Source organism: Silene latifolia, chromosome 10 (genome assembly GCF_048544455.1).
Source record: "Silene latifolia isolate original U9 population chromosome 10, ASM4854445v1, whole genome shotgun sequence".
Classification (NCBI taxonomy): Eukaryota; Viridiplantae; Streptophyta; class Magnoliopsida; order Caryophyllales; family Caryophyllaceae; genus Silene; species Silene latifolia.
The window spans coordinates 56,748,281-56,769,242 of NC_133535.1; the positions used below are offsets into that span (position 1 = coordinate 56,748,281).

At 38.9% G+C, this 20,962-nt stretch overlaps 1 non-coding gene across 1 annotated transcript; it reads left to right on the forward strand.

The window, feature by feature from the left end:
* Positions 1–20,440: 20,440 nt before the first annotated feature.
* LOC141610053 (small nucleolar RNA R71) lies at positions 20,441–20,547 on the forward strand. The gene has a single exon (XR_012527947.1). It is a non-coding gene; the product is annotated as a small nucleolar RNA R71 (small nucleolar RNA).
* The last annotated feature ends 415 nt before the right edge of the window (positions 20,548–20,962 follow it).

Sequence of the window (20,962 nt, forward strand, 5' to 3'; positions counted from 1 at the left end):
TCAACAAAACGGTGTCGTTTAACGTATGAATATAACCTTAGAAGATATGGCACGTACAATGCTTCTGTGTAGTGGTTTACCTCGTAACTTTTGGGCTGAAGCCATTAGTACTTCTTGCTACATCCATAATCGTGCCATGATCCGACCTATCCTTAAGAAAACCCCCTACGAACTCCTTAGAGGTCGAAAACCTAATATCTCCCATCTTCGTTGCTTTGGGAGCAAGTGCTTTGTGCATAATAACGGTAAAAACCGTTTAAGCAAATTCGACCCTAGAAGTGATGAGGCGATTTTCATAGGATACTCAGATCATAGCAAGGCTTACAAAGTCTTTAATAAAAGAACTCTTTGCATTGAAGAAAGTGTCCACGTTATTTTTGATGAAGATAACGTGTTCGATAAGTCTTTACAGGATGAGGAAGAAGACTTGGATGAACCCGACTTTCGTCTTTCAAGAGACGACCCCCCGGAATTGGAATTAGAGGATAACGAAATTGAGGGAATAAGTGATGAACTTACTCGTTCCTCAAAAGATAAAAAGGAGAAAGGCAAAGTTATAGTTGATGATACTATAACATTGACTCAAGACAAGAACTCCCAAACCAATGTTATAGATGATGTTACTGTAACATTGAATCCAAATCAAGGTGTAGAGTCCGAGGTTATAATCGGCTCAAATACAACACCCGAATTGGATTCAGGGGGAACTTCCTCTAATTCCGAACCAAATGAAGTCGGGACAAGCTCAAATAACGATAAAGAACCAAGAACTTCAACGAAGTGGAAATACAAGAATTCACACCCCATGGATAATATTCTTGGAAATATTAAGAAGGGTGTTCAAACAAGATGTTCCTTAAACAACTTCTGTTCCTTCTACTCTTTTCTATCCATGATCGAACCAAAGAATATCAATGAAGCTCTCGCTGAATCATATTGGATTATAGCTATGCAAGAAGAGCTTCAACAGTTCGAAATAAACAAGGTTTGGCATTTAGTTCCTAGACCAAAATATCGTACAGTCATTAGAACTCGGTGGGTCTTTAGGAACAAATTAGATGATGCCGGAGTCATTGTCAGAAACAAAGCAAGATTGGTGGTCCAAGGGTATAATCAACAAGAAGGAATAGATTATGACGAGACTTTCGCACCTGTTGCTCGTCTTGAAGCTATTAGACTTCTGATAGCATTCGCCGCACACAAGGGAATGAAGCTCTTCTAGATGGACGTCAAGACGGCATTCCTGAATGGTTATTTACAAGAGGAAGTCTTCGTTGAACAGCCCCCTGGTTTTAAGAATATCAAATTTGAGGATCACGTGTTCAAATTGGATAAAGCCCTATATGGATTAAAGCAAGCACCTAAGGCTTGGTCTGCAAATACAACAAACAGATGAAGGCATTAAGATCCATCAACAGAAATATATCAAAGTGTTGATTCGGAAATTTGGAATGGAAAATTCACACGCTATGCCTACTTCAATGGTCGAGAACAAGAAATTGACATTGGATGAAAACGGTAAATCGGTTGATGAAACTACTTACCGTGGGATGATTGGGCCACTGTTATATTTGACCGCAAGTAGACCCGATATTATGTTTAGCGTATGCGTTTGGGCGAGATATCAATCGTCTCCCAAATAATCGCATATGACGGCCGTAAAACGAAGTCTACGTTATTTGATTAAAACAGCCAACTTATACCTATGGTATCCAATGGAGTGCAAGTTTTATCTAGTCGGTTATTCTAATGCCGACTACGCAGGATGTTCTCTAGACAGAAAAAGCACGTCGGGTGTCGCCACCTTTATCGGACCGTGTATCATCACGTGGGGTTCGAAGAAACAAAATTCGGTTTCCCTCTCAACTGCCGAAGCCGAATATATTGTTGCAGGACTGGTATGTACTCAACTTTTATGGCTTAAGCAACAATTACGTGATTATGGTGTTGACGAAGGATGTATTCCTATTTTATGTGATAATGCTAGTGCGATAATTATTTCTAAAAATCCCGCACAACATTCACGTACCAAACATATTGAAATAAGACAACAATTACGTAAATAAAACTTGAATTTTATAGTACTGAAAAACAATGGGCAGACATTTTGACAAAATCATTAGCTAGAGAACGATTTGAGACTTTACGGTTGGAAATTGGTTTAATCAGTGGTACCTAAGCTTCTATATTTGTTCAATCTTTTTATGACTGACTCGTTAAGTTAAGATTGTATGACTGTGTCCGTATATTGCGTTGCATGAATAATTTCGTTTATAGAAATATTTTTATCATAAGATTCTATTTGCTATTTAGATTTTAATTAATATACAAACTTATTCTTTATCACAATAAACAAAACACACCATATTTTTATCTTTCCAAATCATAAAAATCTTCCAAATAGCTCTCATATACACGGCTCATATTTCCTACATAAAATCAATTTCCTAATTCTTGTCTTATCACCATAAAATTCTATACATATCACAATACCTATTCCTAATTAAAGACACTTACCATAATTGACCTCCACTTGTTAACCCTAGCCTACACCTATATCTACCCCTTGCGTGTTAACCGTCCACCCAACCCCACTTGCATACCTTTCTTTCTTTTTCTCATATTTTTACCATTATCACAATTCATCTCCTTTACTCAAACCATCACCATCACCTCCTTTTTCAACAATCACCATCCTCATGAATCCATCTCATGCAAAAAATACCCGATCCTTTACCCGTCACCACCAAAACCGCCCCTTTCCTAACCAAACATCACCTCTACCACCACATGATCCTCATTCCATGAATTGTCCTTCACCACAACCAAACCCAAACTCGCCCCTGTTTCGTAGTCGGGACGAATCGGTGTCCGAAGGCAAAAGACCTCGTCTTTTCAAGGGTAAAAATAAAGTAGTTGTTGATGGTAGTGAAGGTGTGGAGGAACCCGAGGTGATAGTTCGGAATGGTGTTGCTCGTACTTTGTTTAGGGATGCTTCGAAAGCCGCGGCCAAGGAAGGGTTAAATCGTGTTCAGCTTACTCATGATGAAAGCATCTTAGTTAATCGAGTTTTGAGGTATTCCATTCATGGTGGTAGGTACTATCCGAAATCTTCGTTGGTTAGTGTTCCCGCTCTTGCTTTCTTTATTAATTTTCTTGATTTTCAAGGCTGGAGTCACATTAGTCAGTTTTCGGGTCCTGTTTACCCAGTTGAGGTGGTTCAATTATTTGCTAGTGTCTCAATTAAGAAAGGAGTCTTGCATGCGGTTGTTAATGGAGTTGATGTTACCGTCTCTGTTTCGGATTTTTGCTCTGCTTTTTCGGTTCCCGATGAAGGAATCGAATTAAATCCGAGTCTTGAATGGTCTAATGTTTTGAGTGAAAAGGAGTTGTTAGTAAAGAAGTATTTTGAGGAGATGACGGAGGGAGTTAATATCGTGGTTCGTCCTCTCTCGGCAAAAATCAAGTTCCTCTTCAACTTTTTGTGGAACACAGTGGTGCCGAGGAGAGGAGGTCGTGATAAGGTGTCGAGTTATGAAGCTATAATGGTTTATTCTTGGTTGGAAGGTTAGAAGGTGAATTTGGGTAGTGTTGTCTTGCACCGTATAATTCAGACGAGTCTTACGGTAACTAAGGAGAAATTGAGTACCACAATCGATTTGTCGTATGGTATGTGGATATCTCGATTGTTGGAAATAAAACGAGTTGTAGGGCCTGACAGTTACGGTGTTAGTGCTCGGGATTGTATGTGTGACAAGTTGATCAAGCTAATGGGTCTTGTTGTTGATGGACCCGAGTTGCTTCTTGCAAAAGATGTTGAGAAAGCCCCGATTGATTCGGGTTTAGGAGCTGTCGAGTCAAAGTTGGAGGGGTTTATGAGTGGTTTAATGGAGAAATTTGAGGAGCATTCAACTAATTTGGCTACGGTGTTGTCACGGGTTGGACCATCTCGGTCTTTAGACTCGGGCTTGGATGCTACTCGGGTGTACGCATGGATGGAGGAAGTGGACAAGAGGTTAACATGTTTTGAGAGGGAGTTGAAGGCAATTCGTGGGGAAGTGTTCCCACACGGTGATCGTCTCACTTTCCTTACGAGTCAGGGTGGAGCTTTGGTGATGCACGGGAAAGCAATGGCGGGTGATCAAGCTCTCACGTTAGAGGCCACAAAGGCTCTTTCTTTGAAAGTGCTTAATTTTGAAAGGAGCATTGGTACTCTTTCGCAGCTGGTTCAGAGCTCGTTTGACCGTCTGGATGCTTTGGAGCACCGCACTAGACCCGACTACGTGAACCCGTATAAGACCCGTAACATTTGATCCCCTGCCTTGCCATCATTAGACCTTACCTTAATTAGCTTTCTTTTTATTTCTTTTAATGGTGTGTTAAACAAACTTCTTATTCGGCCCATTTTGGCAATGCACTGTGGTTATGGCCCAAGTGTTCTATTAAACATGTGTTAATTCGGCCCACTTTGGCTTTAACATGTTTAATTCTTAGTTTGTATGCTAATTATCTTTTGGATGCTTATAGTTTTTGCGTGTTATTACTATTTCATATGACGTTTTATCTCTTGTCTCGTCTTATATTATTCTAGTCATTTTTTATTTGTTCTTAGCTTTTCGATGATGTCAAGAGGGAGAAAGAACGTCTATAGTAAGCATCTACCTAAGCTTGCTCCTTGTCAAGACCAATTGTCTCTTAAAGTCATTAAGTTTCGATTTCTGGAAAATTGTCTAGATCTTGCGTTAATCTTTATTATCAAGATAACGGTATTATATTGAGGGGGAACTTTTTAATTAGTCACAATTTTAGGAGACTTGCCATCATCAAAAAGGGTTAATTTGTTGGACTATATAGCTTATATGTTTATGTTTTGATGATGTCAAGGTGATTTACATTCTATATACTTGTTGCGTGTAATCGTTTGTTGAGTATCTTAGAACTAACCTATTACGAGCAACAAAGAGGATTGTGACAATTGCATGAGAAGTTCAAGCCTTCGTTCAAGATCAAACAATTCAAGATTCATTCAAGTATTATGTGAAGACGAAGTTCGTCTAAAGAATAATCAAGCTTGGATGATGACGTAGCCTATACTCGAAGATCTCCTTGAAGATTAGAATAGTATAGGTGATTATTTCGTAATGGTAATCAAGAGTGAGGTTCTTGATTTAGTAAAGTTATAGCTTTGCAGCTATAACATTACTAGTAAAAGAGCTCAATGTTATAGCTCTTCTACTCTAACATTGAAATGCTGAGTTTTTATACACGACATATAAATGTTTCGAAAATTGTTTTATAATTGTTTAAAGTTTATTTTAAATGTTTTAATAAAAGTATTTATATAATAAAGCCCGGTTTAGTGAGGAGTCCGGTTTTATAGTAAACGTTAATTGGTAGTTGTGATGGATCAACTTATGAGTTGGACTTTACTACTAATTAGGGTATCTATATAGCCTCTCTTAAAACCTAAATTCTAATTATAAGTTAAGACTAGGGTTTGCACGATTCACGAGCTTATGGGCCGTGATATCTCATGTTGCCTAGGAGATATTAGGTAAAGATTTTATTCTATAATAATATCTTTACATATCTTATATATCTTACTTAATATATTTGTTTATGATTAAAGATATTCTTGTTTTAGGAAATCTTATCATAATCTTAGAATTTATAGTAAAAATAATATTTGGAAAGATTATATTCTATCTTTTAGAATATTCTTTTTTATCTTTTATGGCTTTTAGGAAAGAGATAATAAGAAGATATAATTTTTCTTTATATCTTAATATTTCGGCTATTAGGGTTTGACAGAACCGTGTAGCTTACTCTTTCTCCTCCTATAAATACTTTGCTATTTACAACATCTAAAACAGAGACCTTAAACATAAAAATTGTTTTCATCTTTAAATAGCAAACCGTGTGTTTTAAGCAGAAAAAGCGATTTACAATTTTGAAGGTCGTGTGTCATAAAACTCGTATACTCGTTCTTCATTTATCGTTATAAGATAATAGTGCGTAATTGATTTCTTACTTGTTCATTAACGTGAACCTTTGTTAGAATCATTAGTTCTTTCTTATTAGCGTAAGTTAGTCACTCGAGTATTTAACGGTACTCATTGAGTTACAGCTAGAGTTAGTTGTACGAGTTGGGTTAGTAAATTTGTAATCCGTAGAAAGGTACTAAATTTATTAATCGAGAATAGTGGACGTAGATTTCGACTTGTGAAACTGAACCACTTCAAAAATCTGTGTGTCTCTTCTTCTTTCGTTTGTTTCGTTCCTTACGTTTATCTCCATTAGTTGATTAGTTAAAGTTTAATCAATAAACTTTAAATAATCAATTACATTAGCATAATCGAAAAAGCTTTCAAAAAGTTTTAAATCCCCAATTCCCTCCCCCCCCCCCCCCCCCCCTCCTCCCCTCTTGAGTATTTTGGATCAATAGAATCTTCAGTAACCATTCCAAAACATTTATTAAAGTATAAAGAGTTAACGATTACATGATCCAAAACCAAATCCAAAACAAAAGTTCATTAGTACTCGAAACAACTAGATCTAAACAGCTAATCTCGTGACAGCAGAAGCTAGACTCGAAGTGATAACTCCTAATCTCGTCCCGGTAGCTAAAGACCATCATCACCTGTCACAATCTGCTCACCATCCCCGAATGGATCGCCACAGATTTTACAAAACAACAATGGGGCCAGTTCACTGCATAATCAATATAACAAAGTGTGATGAAGATAAACAGTTGTTCCATAACCCACCTCCAACTCCCAATCACATTTTATAACTGACTACACACTAAAGTGTGTAGCCCTGCCAGTGAAGGACCGCAGCCTTGCCCACCTAAGCCCCCGCTCATCAACGGACGATAACCTTGTTCATTAATGTGCGCATCCCCTCCTGTGGCGGGTTCCACAGAGGGCGAATCAAGGGCGTGAAGCCACTCCCGCAAGTGACTCCACTCAGCCGAGGACGCACCTCGCGAACAACATCAACCATCTCAACACCAACACCATACTCCAATCCACCAACAACAATCAATCATAATATCAATCATTCAAACAGTTACTACACATATCTTTGATCAATTGAATAGTAAACTGAGTAGGAAAACCCTACCTTTTCAATCTAGCGAGCTAAAACGGCTCCTATACGAAGTATCCACCTAATAATAATCATACAATTGAATCACAAACATGCACAAAAACCTCTTTTCCCCAAATCATCAGACTAGGGCAAAACTCTAAAAGACAAATGACAAAACTCATAGAACTAGAGGCTTACCGACACAATCGACGCGAAGGAAGGATGAACAAGACTCACGAAAGATCCAGGAGCTTGAGAGAGATTTGGAGATGATTAGAGTTATGTTGAAAGTTTAGGTTTTGGTAAAAGTGATTAAGAAACTGTAAATCTCGTTTATATAACTCTAATCCTCTCTAAATCAAACTACGGAAATAAACCTCGTCAGACCGGATACTCGGTCGAGTATTGAGTAAACTCGGCCGGGTATCCCCTACTCAGTCGAGTACTCCCATACTCGGTCGAGTATTCCTGAACAGTAGCCTGACTAGAAATACACGGCGCACTTTCTCGGCCAAGTAAGCCATATTCGGCTGAGTAACAGACTTAGAAAAACCGTAGTATTACAGGCAGCTCATGATGAGAGTGACAGTGGATGGATCGATTGTTGCTTGGATGAGGCAGGAGTGAACAAAACCCTACTCTAGCCAGTCAAAGGCCTTTTCAAGGTCAAGTTTGAAGGCAAACCATCCAACTTTGCTTTTGGATATGTGCATGGAGTGAAGGATTTCAGAGGCGACAATGAAATTAGTGTATGTGCCTCGACCAGGGCTCGAGCTCCCTTGGTTGGAAGAGAGGATGTTATTCATGAATGGTTTAAGGCGGTTGACAATAACCTTTGTGATCACTTTATAAGTAGTGTTACACAAGCTAATGGGTCTAAAGTTGGAGATAGATTGGGGGGGAAAGGACTTTTGGAATGAGAGAAATGAAAGTCTCGTTTATCCTAAGTGGGACCAACATCTTTTAAAGAACCCCACATGGTATCCATCGGGCCCCGGGGCCTTTTTGGAGCCAAGGGAGAAGAGACTAGAGTGGATCTCCTCCTCGGAGGGAATGAAAAAATTAGTAACTTGTGGGAGGGAAGGGGCTAGGTCAGGTCTGTTAACAAACTCTTTCTCACTAATAAACAAGCTTGCCCATCTCAAAAATTTCACTCTAACATCAGTCTAATCTTTCTGTTCTATCAAATGAACTTAATATTATACTATATTGTTATTTGGGGTGGATCTCACTACAAAAATGAGAGGTTTTTGTTTGTTTATTTACCCCGCATATGATGTGTTTAATGTGATGTAAGAAAAATGACGTATTTTGATTGTGTAATTTGCGATGATTATAGTGTAATTACAGCAAATAGTAATGCCTTCTCGGCCTTGGCTCTTAAAAGTGACCAGCCAATTGTACAATTTTTCACTACCCTAAAATTATTAAAACTCGAAATTAGTTTTGACGCTAAAATTATAGGTCTATCCAATATCTTACATCACGGGGAAATATCTCATCTCTATCCAAATGCGATTGTAATGATAGGAGAAAGGCTTATCACTTAAAAGTTAAACACTAAATAAAGGAAAAATCAAAACATTAGAAATTGTGTCAGTTGAAGATAAATTCATGAGATAGGGTTGACAAAAAAGTGGTCGAAATTTAAACGAGTCATCTAATCAGAACATTGCCTCAAAGTATTAGATGAGATTTTAATATTTTCCAGCCAAAATGTGTGCAATGAAATTCGTCATAGTTTAGAAAACATTACCTCAAAGTTTAAACATTAAACAAGCAAGCAAGAACAACATATTCTTATTGTATACAGTACATGATTGATGAGTGAATGTGTTGGAAGTCATATTTTACAACCAAGTTCTACATATTCTTAATACATAATGGCTGCAATACCACATATACTTTGAACAACAAAGCAAAACTTTGTACACCCATACTCCCTAGAAGAGTAGTTCTCAGTTCACCAGGCCAAAATGACCTGTTTTCAAACTTTTGGCTAAGTTTCAATTCAACTTCGTAATTCGCATGTGCAAACGTTGGTATATTCTATTACTTTAACCTATTTGAAATGCAAATATCATTTTAAACCGCGGTTAATTGTATTCAAGAAACGTTGTTGTGACTCCAATCTTTGAAGTCGCATATCATTGGTAACCCGAGCTATAAAGGCATCAGCTCTATTTTTCAGGTCATCATGGTAAGTCAACCCCACCTCCTTCCCACCAACGCCAGCACCACCACCAGTGGCCCCGCAATTGAATTCCTTTTTCTCCTGGACAGATTCCCTGCCAAAAGTCTTCCACTTTTTCAGCTCCACCTTGTACCTCGCCAGTCTCCCCTTCCCTGCCTTGGCAACCTCTCCGCCACCACGGTCACCCGCAGTCCACGTTCCACTCTTCTTTAGTTGGGGCCCACTCCCCTTGTTCTTAGCTTCCATTATAGCTTTCCACGTGGCATCCAACGTGTCAACCTCTTCCTCCAACTCCCCCACTTTACTCTCCCCTACATGATCAACTCTATTATTCTCTTCATCATGGTACACATCTTGTTTGAACAATTCGCCATGTTCAAACGACACCGTTTTATCCTCTTTACCAAGGGATTCATCCAACGGTGTGAAACTCTGTGCTTCCTCACTGTTAACAACCCTAGACCACCAGGTGTCATCCTCAAAAGGGAGTGAGAATTTCTGGGATGTCTGGGATATTAACGAAGAAATATTATGAGTTGATTTTTTGTGTATTTTAAGTATAAAATTGTTGAGTTTATAAGTAAAGGAAGATGAAGAAATTAATATTGAAATAACTATAAAATTGAGAATGACATAGATAAATGGACGCCATTTGATCAACATCCAAAGGCGGGAAAATCCGATGATGCTGAAATTCCACGACTTTGGAAGCATAGGAAGTACTAACACTATAAATATTACCAATAACAATGTTCTCCCTGATATTGCTGTTTTATACAACTTGAAATTCGCCATCGCTTTTAATGGTTGAATGATCAGATTAAGATGTACGCACCCTTACCCGTTCTACGATCAAAATGTCTCGTAACAAATACCTACCTTTATTATGAATATAGTTTATAATAATTTAGTTGTTGGTGGTGGAAAGAAGATTAGAGGTTGTAAAATTATGAGTGAGTATGGTAAGGGAGAGTATAGAAGATGAGGGACTATAAAAGAAGAAAGAGAGCAAGAGTATTATTGAGGAGCTTGGATTTATTTATTTAATTGGAAGTTGGAACTAATTGAGTTATTTATAGTTCCTGTCATGTTTGGTGTCTCTCTCTTTTTATTTTTAAAGTGTGATTATGAAGCGAGTTAGATATTTGTTTGCATTACTTTTTGGTAATAGTAAGGGAGAATGATATGCAACTTCTATTTAAATAAGACCAACGTCTCTTCACAATTTGTACTTTTCAATCCAAAGTTGTTGTAGTGGATCAATCCTAGACCCCCTCCCCCCTAACATACAAACGTATTTCAAACTTAATCAAACGAGATAGAGATTAGCGAGTGATTGAATTTTTCAAACGACCAATATTTTTAACGACTATTCGGGACATCTTTTTAGGTTTTGAATAATTTATAGGGTTATTTAACATGAATACTCCAAACTATTGCCCCTCTTCTCAAAATACTCCGACCTATGATTTAACTAGCAATATATTCAACTATTACACGCCTCCGCTTATAATTGAATTGCCTCCATTCGAACCTAAAGTAGTAGGTAAACCTTACGCGGGACCCACAACTTCATCTTCTTCCACCCAAACTTACCTCCATTACTGTTTCTCCTTATACTATACCCAACCTTCTCCGTGTTCAGTTTTTTTTATACTGGAATTTCCTCCAACCCACAACTTCATCTTCTTCAATCTACTACTTTCTTCCTGCATTTTTTTCGCAATTTTAATCACCTATCTCTACCATTAAAATCTGTACATCACCCTCCTACATCCTACTACCATCCATACATCAACCCACAACTTCATCTTCTGCATTTTTTTCTCCAATTTAAATAAACTTCATCACCCACACCATTCTCAACCACGGCCTGCCCATTTTTTTTTACAGCATTTTCAACCACCATTTACCACATCTACCCATATTTCGCCGCCATATTCAACCGTAGACCACCATTCTTAAGCTACGCATCCTCTTCTACACTGGTTCGCTTGTAAAATAGGAGTCACGGTCTGTCCCGCGTTCCTGTCGTTGGCTGTTGTGCCTCGCTTTCCTACCGTCGACAACCGCGACTGCGACCTCGTGCATCCTCCAACAGACCTGCCTCTTTGTCGTTGTCATGTACCCCTCCACTAACAATTGATTTAAATTTCTAAAAACCTTAGATCCCCAAATCAATTTAGGGGTAAATATTAATTTGGGCCTTAGGGGTCGTGGGGGGTCATTATTACGATCGAGAGCTGAGCTTAAGCGGTCCATGATTTACACATAAGTAGTTATGGTTGGACGGTGGCGGTTGTGATGATGATTTGCCGATGATTATGGTACTGTATGTCATGTGTGGGTTTAAGGATAATAAAGGGAGTGACTCGCTAAACAGGTAGCCGGTTACCTCAGTGTAATCCAAGTAGAGAGGGTTAATACTATAGTTTATTGTGAGTTAAATTACAGTCCGGAGTATTTTGAGAAGGGAGGCAATAGTTTAAAGTATTTATGTTAAATATTCCTAACTTATATATGTATATACCTAATTTCTACACCTCCCGCAAACCACCCGGTGATGATTGGGCCGCATGTTTGGTATACGGAACGATTTATGACAGTTCGTAAGTTTATCGTCAAGTGATACCGTCTTCATTTTCTAATAACCGAGTCAGAATGTTCTGGAATGTTCCAGATATTTCTATTCCATATTTTCCAATCTTTTGATCTTTAGTAAAATATCTCCCGTAATTGGTCGAGGTTTTTCTCACTCGGAGCTTTACTTTTCGCGTTACTTGTCGTTAGGAGCACCTAGAACAAAACAATATTTATAACTTCACAAACAACTCTACTATTAGTAAAGAGGCAAGTAAAGGTCGGATCCCAAGGGACGGGTATTGATGTAGGATTTTCGATTGCAAGTAGCGGTGTCTAGGGGTGTCACGATTTGGGTTGAGATGAGAAGATCACTAAACTAAATAGCAAAGAAAATAAACAAGCAAGATGATTGAAAAGGGATGTAAACAATTGATTAAAAGCATTAGGGTGTCATGGGGTCATAGAGGATTCATGGGAATTGATCAAATAAACATATTCTCAAATTATAAGCAAGCAATTATTGTTGTGATGGATCGAGTTGGTTTATATCTTACAATTCTAGGAAGGTTTGGGTCCCGGAGCCGAATCGATTAGATTGTACAACACCTACAAGTCGACTTAATCCTCTCCACTCAACTATATGCATGGTCTAATGAGACTCGAGTTGGTTTATGTCTTACAAGTCTCATTGAAAAGGTAAGTGATGGGTAAAAAATGCAAGGATTCATAGGCTCGCATTTCATCAAACATAACATGTGCATAAGTTGAGATCACAACAAACAAGCAAATAAACTATGAAAACATATTAAATTAAGCATGAATCATTCCCCATGTTGATTTCCCTAATTACCCATTAACCCTAGTTAAGGAAACTACTCACTCATTATCAAGTTTAGCATGTTAACAAGGTTGTCAATCACATTAACAAAGCAAGACATGATGAATAAATGAAGATGATTAACAATAATTAAAAAGGGATTAAGAGAATTATACCTATTAATGATTCCAATAATAAAGCAAAGAATGATAGAAGTACTTGATGATTAATTGGAAGGTTGTCAATCTCCCAATAATAACCCAAATAATCTTCAATTACCCAAAATAAAAGATGAACAAAAGAGAAATTAAGGAAATGAGATTTGTATTAATATTTGATTAAAAGTTGATTACAAGGTTAAGAAGAGATTAGAAGGATATAATCTACACTAAGGATTGATAAGAAGAACATGCTTATCTAATTAGACTAATGGGGTATTTATAGTGGGGATTAGGTACACAAATTTGGGTTTACTAAGGGCTTAAATGACGATTAAGTCCTTGAGGAATCGCTCCACTCAAAAGAGATGCCGGTCTCCTTTTTGCCGGTCTTTCATAAATATGCGCATCTTTCATGGAGCATGAAGAAAGGACGTATGGGGCTGTAAGGGAATCCGAGCGTCCAAGGTGTCGGAACGAGCGGATTGCCTGGCTGCTGGACGAGCGGATTCTCAAGCTGGACGGGCGGATTGTTGGGTTGCTGGACGGGCGTCCCTTCCAAAAAGACACTCGGATTGTGCTCGTGTTGGACGAGCGTCTTCTTTGGGTGGACGGGCGGATTGTCTTACAGCTTCCTTTTCTTTTTTTCTTCTTCCAATAATCCTCAGGGATTTAGTCGGGGATGCAAGGATTTCTTCATCATTGCCCATCTACTATAATATGTACAAAGGCCTTCTAGTCTTGTCTTCTCTTTGATGCTCGGTCATTAGATTCGATCAATTTAGCTCTATTTTGCCATGAAAATGCAAGGTTTGCGCTCCTCTCCTACCAAGGAAACAACCTCAAAGAGTATGCAAAACAAAGGACTAAAGATAGTAAATGACCTAATTATGCACTAAAAAGCATAGGAACGAGGCTAATTCGGGGACTAAATATGCTCAAATAATGGTCACATTAAATATCCCCAAACCGAATCTTTGCTCGTCCCGATTAAAGAGGTGACTAAACTAGGACCGTTATTTAAACTAACCTAATAGCATACCCGATATGAGACAATTAGCGGGTCTCACTCCGCCCCTTCAACTCACAACAAGACAACCATGAGGTAGGATGCCTTCATGCAAGGCAAGGTGGGTCTTGCCAAAATGGCGACACATCCAAACATTAAAGCACATGAAATCAAGTAATGGATGCATCTACAAAAGAATAGCCACTTTCCTCATCTAAGTGGCGGAAATTATCTACAAGGGAAGCAATTCAAGGGTACACACTCCTTCATAGATGCAATTTCTTCAAACTACTAAGCCTAGAAGGATACCAATAAATCACCTCCAAGTTGTGCCAAACTAGGGTACCTTTGTCCTCAATCTTTAAATGCTTTCGTCAAGAGTAGACTCCCTATGGCGTTAGAAACACTGGAGGATCGCGGAATTCCCCTTCTTGCCTAGACAATAAGAAGGGTCGTCCTCTCTCTACCATGCACAAAAGTGGATATGATGGATAAAGGGATTAATAGTATTTGAGTTTCATTTGGGAGTTTGCTTTTGTTGTTTTCCCCCCAATTTCTTGTGGCATTTGACATTTGAGAACATTTTTTTTGCCATTTTTTTTAATGTTTGGCATTTTAATACTTGACAATTTTTCAAATTTTTCTTGCATGTCTTTTTGAACATTTTCAAAGCTACCCCATTTGTAGTGAGGGTGCTTATTTTTGAAGCATAGGAGTCTATTTTTGCTCCTCTTTTCTTTTGATGCATTTGCAAACTTTTTCTTTTGTTTTCTTTTCATTTCTTGAACTCAAATTTTTGAACAATTTCTTTTTGTGCCCATTCCCTTTGATGACAAAAATATGGTAGAACATGGATGAATGATGGTTGCATGGTTTCAAGGGTCACCTTGGAATAAACGGTAGCCAAGGAGTTATCACACCAAAAGGTACTCTTGATTAGGCCTTAATCCATGGGTCAAAGGATACTAGCATGACACATCCTAGGGTGTTTTACAAGTATTCTAACAAGCAAAGTCTTAAGAATAAAAAGCATCTACTAGGGGCTATATACACTTGTCAAGCTTCCCAAATAGACGGTTTCACAAAATTTTTCTAACATGCAAACTACATGCCATGATGCAACTAACATTTATACTTCCTAATGCATATGATTCTACCAACTAATATGCCAAATAATCTAAATGCAAGTCCTAAATTCACATTGTTTATACCGCATCAATCAAAATAAAGCCACATAGTCATTAACATAAAGAGGAAAAAGGAGATTGGAAAGATCATACCATGCGGTCTTCAATATCCTCATGTCTCGGATGTGGCGTAGTCGATCAATGTGAACAAGGATGAACAAACACAATATATACAACAATATTTACAAGACTACACTACAAAGGAAATGAACTTGTTTTTGGATTTTCAATTTTTCAATTTTTTTGGATTTTTCGAATTTTTTTTTTGATTTTTTTGGATTTTTGAATAAAAGTCAAGTTAGAATTTCCCATCCCCACACTAGTATGGGCATTGTCCTCAATGGCCAATACGATAGGAAATTATGCAAGCATGATGCATGATTTCTAAACTAAATGCAAACTATACTAAGCTACACTACATGATGCATGGGTTTTTGTTATGGCGGAGAGCGTAATTTAGATTACCTCCCGATGCGTATGCATGTACTTCGCCAAACCAAAATAGACATTATTTTTAATGTCTTGAATTTCGGGGTAGTTTATGCACACGGAATGCAATGCATGAAACTACAAATTGTCATTTTGGATTTTTCAAATGGGAACAATAAAAAGAGCACCTTAATGGGGCCAAGGTGCTAGTCCTCCATGTTGCTAGGACTCCACAACAAATGATCAAATTACAATAAAGAAAACAAAAGAAGTAGACAAACCATAAGAGGGGCGAAAAAGTGTAGGAGCCTCCAAGGTTTGCTAATCCTCCATCATATCATCATTATCATCATCTTCCTCCATAGAAGTGGAATCATCTCCACTCCCGCTTCCACTTCTTTGCTCTTCCTCACTTTCGTCTCCTTCCTCATCTTGAGCTTCTTCTTCTTCAACATTCTCTTGAACTTCTTGTTCTTCATCTTCTTCATCACACCCTCATCAACAATCTCCTCTCCATCCTGTCTTCCACCACTAGAGGTGCTAGGAAAGAAAACTTCCCTATCCGCCAAACGAGGCAAAGGACATGATGGGTCAAGAAGTCCTTGCCGAGCTAGATGTAGGAGGGGCGGATATTGGGCCTTGTAAGCATCCACTCTATCATTGTAAGCTTGTTTGTGCATTTCCCTCATGAGTAGAGTCGAGTAATAATTTCCTAGCTCGACATCCTTTGGTTGGAACTCGTAATACTCAAATGGGTAGGGTGGTGTGACAATGGAGAAGGAGGGATCATCAATCTTGCCTTTTTGTTGTCGAATAATGTACTCGGTTTCCTCGGAGAGTGGATGAAGGTAGTTGGGTCGGTGAACACTCAATCGGAAAATCTTTGAAGGCAAAGTGAAGGACCTAGCTTCTTTGGTTAACCACCCATATTTGGTGTCAAGAGGAGCATGTTTGACCCATGTAAACTTGTGAATCATGGTGTCCATATCAATGAGATGGCCTCCTTTGACCGCCACATAGGTGTTGTCTTTGTTGAAGTTTGGGTCAAAGTGCTTGGCCAAATAGGTAACTAGTCCTCCATTCACAATAAAAGCGGTGCCCTCTTTACCACAATCGACATTAAGCCATCTTTCAACCAAAAGTGTTAGAGCATTATATGGCTTGGTATATTCCCTTCCTATATTCAAGGCCGACTCAAGAAGAACAAAATCGAGCTTGGTAAGATGATTAGTGCCGTTTCTTGCTATCAAAGTATTCCCAATGACCTTATGCCACACTCTAATGCCCCGATGGTGGACAAATAGAGCACGACAATCATGAAAGCGCACAAATTTCCTTCCGGAGATTGCCTCCCAAAGAGGAGCGGGGTCATACTTTTCAGGGATCTTTTCATAGTACGGGTATCACTAAGGCCCAAAATCTTACTCAATTCACTAAAAGTGATTCATCTACTCACATTAGCAAGACGAAACTCGATGCGGGTTCTAGTTTCCACCCTTGTAACTTTCAAGGAACTCAAAAATTCCAATGTGAGGGAGGGGTATGTCAATTCTTTCATGGTAAACAATTTACCCAATCCCATGGCCTCAAAGAAGGTTTTGGTTTGTTCAAGAACACCCAACTTTGTCAAAGCATCTTCACAAATAAATTTTGTAGAAAAAATGGTCTTCTTAGCAAAGTGAACAAATTTATCCCTATGAGAGTCGGAAGTGAAAATTACCTCCGGATATTTAGATAATTGCTCAATGACCGGAGTTGTTGATGTTGTAGCTTCCATAGGGGACCTTGTTGAACCTCTAACCTTGCCTCATGAACTACCAATGCCTTAGACAATTCTTTTGCTTGAAGTGCTTGTTGCCTTTTTGAAAGTGTCTTCTTTGGGGGTGCCTTGTTACCTCCTTTTGTTCTTGCCATTGTTGATTACACCAAGGAAAGATTGAAATCTTCAATTTTTAGTTATCCTCAAATCGATTTAAGAAGAAAGGATGTTGCTTTGTTTCTTGAAAATCGACTCAAAGGTTGAAGATTTTGGTGTTTGAATGGATTGTTATTGTAAAAGGCGTGATTAATTATTGTTGGGAGGAAGTTTGGATTTGATTTTGTTGAATTTGGTTGAGAAAATCTTGTTTTGTTGATGTGGAGGATGAGGGGTTTTGGGGTTTTTGTGTTGAGGGTAGTGTTTGAATGAAGAAGAAATGAAAATGAATTAGGGAGTAAGGGTTTAAAAGACCCGTTATTTTTGAAAAACAACAGTAGGGACGAGCGGATTGGTGTCTGGGACGTTCGGATTTTGCACGATTTGATTCAGGAAAAGACGCTATGGGACGGGCGTCTTTCAGCAAAGACGAGCGGATTCCCCAATGTGAGACGAGCGGATTCCTTAAAAGACGCTCGGATTCTGTTACAGGGTATTTCTTTAAAATCAACAGCATAAAGATGAGCGTCTTTTCTGCGAGACGAGCGTCTTGTTTCAGACGAGCGGATTCCCTTATGAGACGCTCGGATTCATCCCCGTCCACACCGGATTCAGGTCCATCCGTGGGTACTGCATAACCCGTATCATTTTCATCCTTCAATTCTTGTGTTCTTCATTGTGGGGGCACTACAAAGGCATGAATAGCCTAGGCAATTGCTATCCCCACACTAATTCAAAGCACTACACATCAATAAAATCATAATTCCCTCCCTCACTTCTCTCAAAATGATGAATATCTTGATCAAGGTACAAAAATATAAATCCAAAAATGACAAAAATGCAATGTAAAAATTGAAATGCAAGTTAGGGAGTTAGAATATTTACAAATGGTGGTTTAGGGAGGACTACACCAAACTCTCATCCAATGTGAGATGTCAAGGGGGCATATTCAAGGTGTTGTTGATGTTACTCAACACCTTGAAGAAGTAGTCGAAAGCTTGTTCATTGTCATGATAAAGATCCTCAATCGGTCTTTGCACTTGTTGTTCTCCGTGATGATCTCGATTCATTGCATTACCAATATAGGGATTGAATATCCCTTTGAACTCATCATCCCAAAGACCGTAAACTTCGTCTACTTGATCATTAAAAATTGCTTGAGTTGATAGAGACAACTCTCCTTCCTTCTTGTCTTGGCCAAAGAGGCCATCTTCTTCACTTGTCATAGGTGAGCTTTTCAAGCTCTCTTTGTTGCTATTCTATTGCTCTTTGAATGGAGCATCATCAACTTTCTTTTTCCATTGGAATTCCGACTAATTCCTATCATCCTTCCGGCTATAGTGATCAACCATAAAGCATGGTTCATGCAAACGGGGAGCTCTCATGGTCTTGTCAAGATTGAAAGTTATGCTCTCGTCTCCCACTTCTAGAGTAATCTCTCTGTGCTTCAAATCTATTACCGCACCCGCGGTGTGCAAGAAAGGTCTACCGAGAATGATCGGAATATTCGAGTCTTCTTCCATGTCAACGATAACAAAGTCCACCGGGATAAAAAATTTCCCAACTCTCACGGGAACATCTTCCCATATCCCTAACGGTGTCTTCGTCGATCTATCGGCCATTTGGAGTGTGATGTTGGTACATTTAAGCTCTCCCGTCCCTAGCCTTTTACTAACTGAATACGGCATAACACTCACGCTTTCTCCTAGATCACACAAAGCCTTGTTGATCGTGGTGTTGCCAATGGTACACGGTATTGAGAAGCTTTCCGGGTCTTTAAGTTTCGAAGGTGAACTCCCTTGAAGGATTGCACTACTCACCTTAGTGAAGGCGATAGTTTCAAGCTTCCGGATCGACTTCTTTTTCGTAAGGATGTCCTTCATGTACTGCATAGGCCGGCACATGATTGATTAATTTCGTGAAAGGAATCGAGACTTCCAAATTCTTCACAATTTCCATAAATTTCCCGAGTTGGTCATCAAATTTGGGCTTGGCTTGACGACTTGGGAATGGAAGTCTAATCATGATGGGCTCTTTCTCCTTGGCCTTCTCTTCATGTTTCTTTGAAACTTCTTCTTTTGTTGGTTCTCCATCCTTGGAGTTTTACACAACCTCTTCTTTGTCACTATCTTCCACAACTTCATCCTCAACTTGCTTCTTCGGTCCCTCATATCTCGTACCACTCCTCAAGTGAATGGCACTAACCGTTTCATGTCTTGGGGGATTACCATGAGGTGGTAATTTCCCCTTTTGCCTTTGATAACTTGAAGATGCAAGTTGGGTCAATTGAGTTTCCAACATTTCTGTGTGGGCTAGGATGTTGTTGATGGTGATGTCATTTGCTTGACTATCCTTTTGCATTTGGGTGAAAAACTCTTGTTGATTCTTTTGCATTTGGAGGACCGCTTTTTGAACATCAAAACCTTTGTCATTTTGTTGATTGTATGGAGTTTGATTTTGGTAACCTTGGTTTTGGTTAAAAAAGGGTCTTTGATTTTGGTTTCTCATGGGAGGTGGGGTGTATGTTTGTTGAGGGTTTTGAACATTTTGGCTTTTGTATGAGAGATTTGGGTGGAATTTGGTGTTTTCATTGTAATAGTTTCAATAAGGGGTACCACTCTTGTATGCTTGAAAAGCATTCACTTGCTCATTAGTTCCCCTACATTCACTTTGGTCATGTCCCAAAGTTCCACAATTCTCACATATCCCACTTGGGATTTTTGAAGATGCTACCATGGCATGTTTCATGATGCTTTGGTGATTTTGAGGCTTCTTCAAGTTTAGCCATAGCCTTTTCGAATTTCAAGTTAATGGTATCAATGTGAGCACTAAGTTGAGCACCCAATTGAGTAATGGAGTCCACTTCGTGCTTTCCTCCTCTAGTAGCCTTGCGAGGTCTACTATATTGTGAGTTATGGACCGCCATTTCCTCAATCTTGTTCCAAGTTTGATTATCGTCAACTTCGTTGAACATACCATTTGATCCCATGTTGAGAATGTTCCTTGAGTCTTCATAAAGACCGTTCCAAAATTGTTGTACCAAGAACCACTCGCTAAGTCCATGATGAGGACATGAGCGACAAATTCCTTTGAACCACTCCCAAGCTTCATACAAAGATTCTTCATCCCTTTGCTTAAAACCCGTAATTTGAGCTCTTAGCATGTTAGTCTTTTCCGGAGGGTAGAATTTTTTGTACAAAGCTAGAGCCAACTTCTTCCAAGAGTCAATTCCAAGAGTAGCCTTATCAAGGCTTTTCAACCATTGTTTTGCGGTGCCGATTAGAGAAAAAGGAAATAAGACCCATCGAATTTGGTAATGAGTTACACCGGTTTGAAAAATCGCATCACAATAGTCACAAAAAGTCTCCATATGAGAGTGAGGGTCTTCACTAGACATCCCCCTAAATTGGCTTCTTTCGACTAATTGGATAAATGCGGATTTGGCAATAAAATTTTCGGTCAAGTGTTGTGGTGTGGGAGTACCATTGGGTAGGTTCTCCTCGGTTGGTACGGAATGTGATGAGAATTTAGGCATTGTAGATTAATTTTTTGTTGGATTTGGTGTTGGGTTCTCCTTA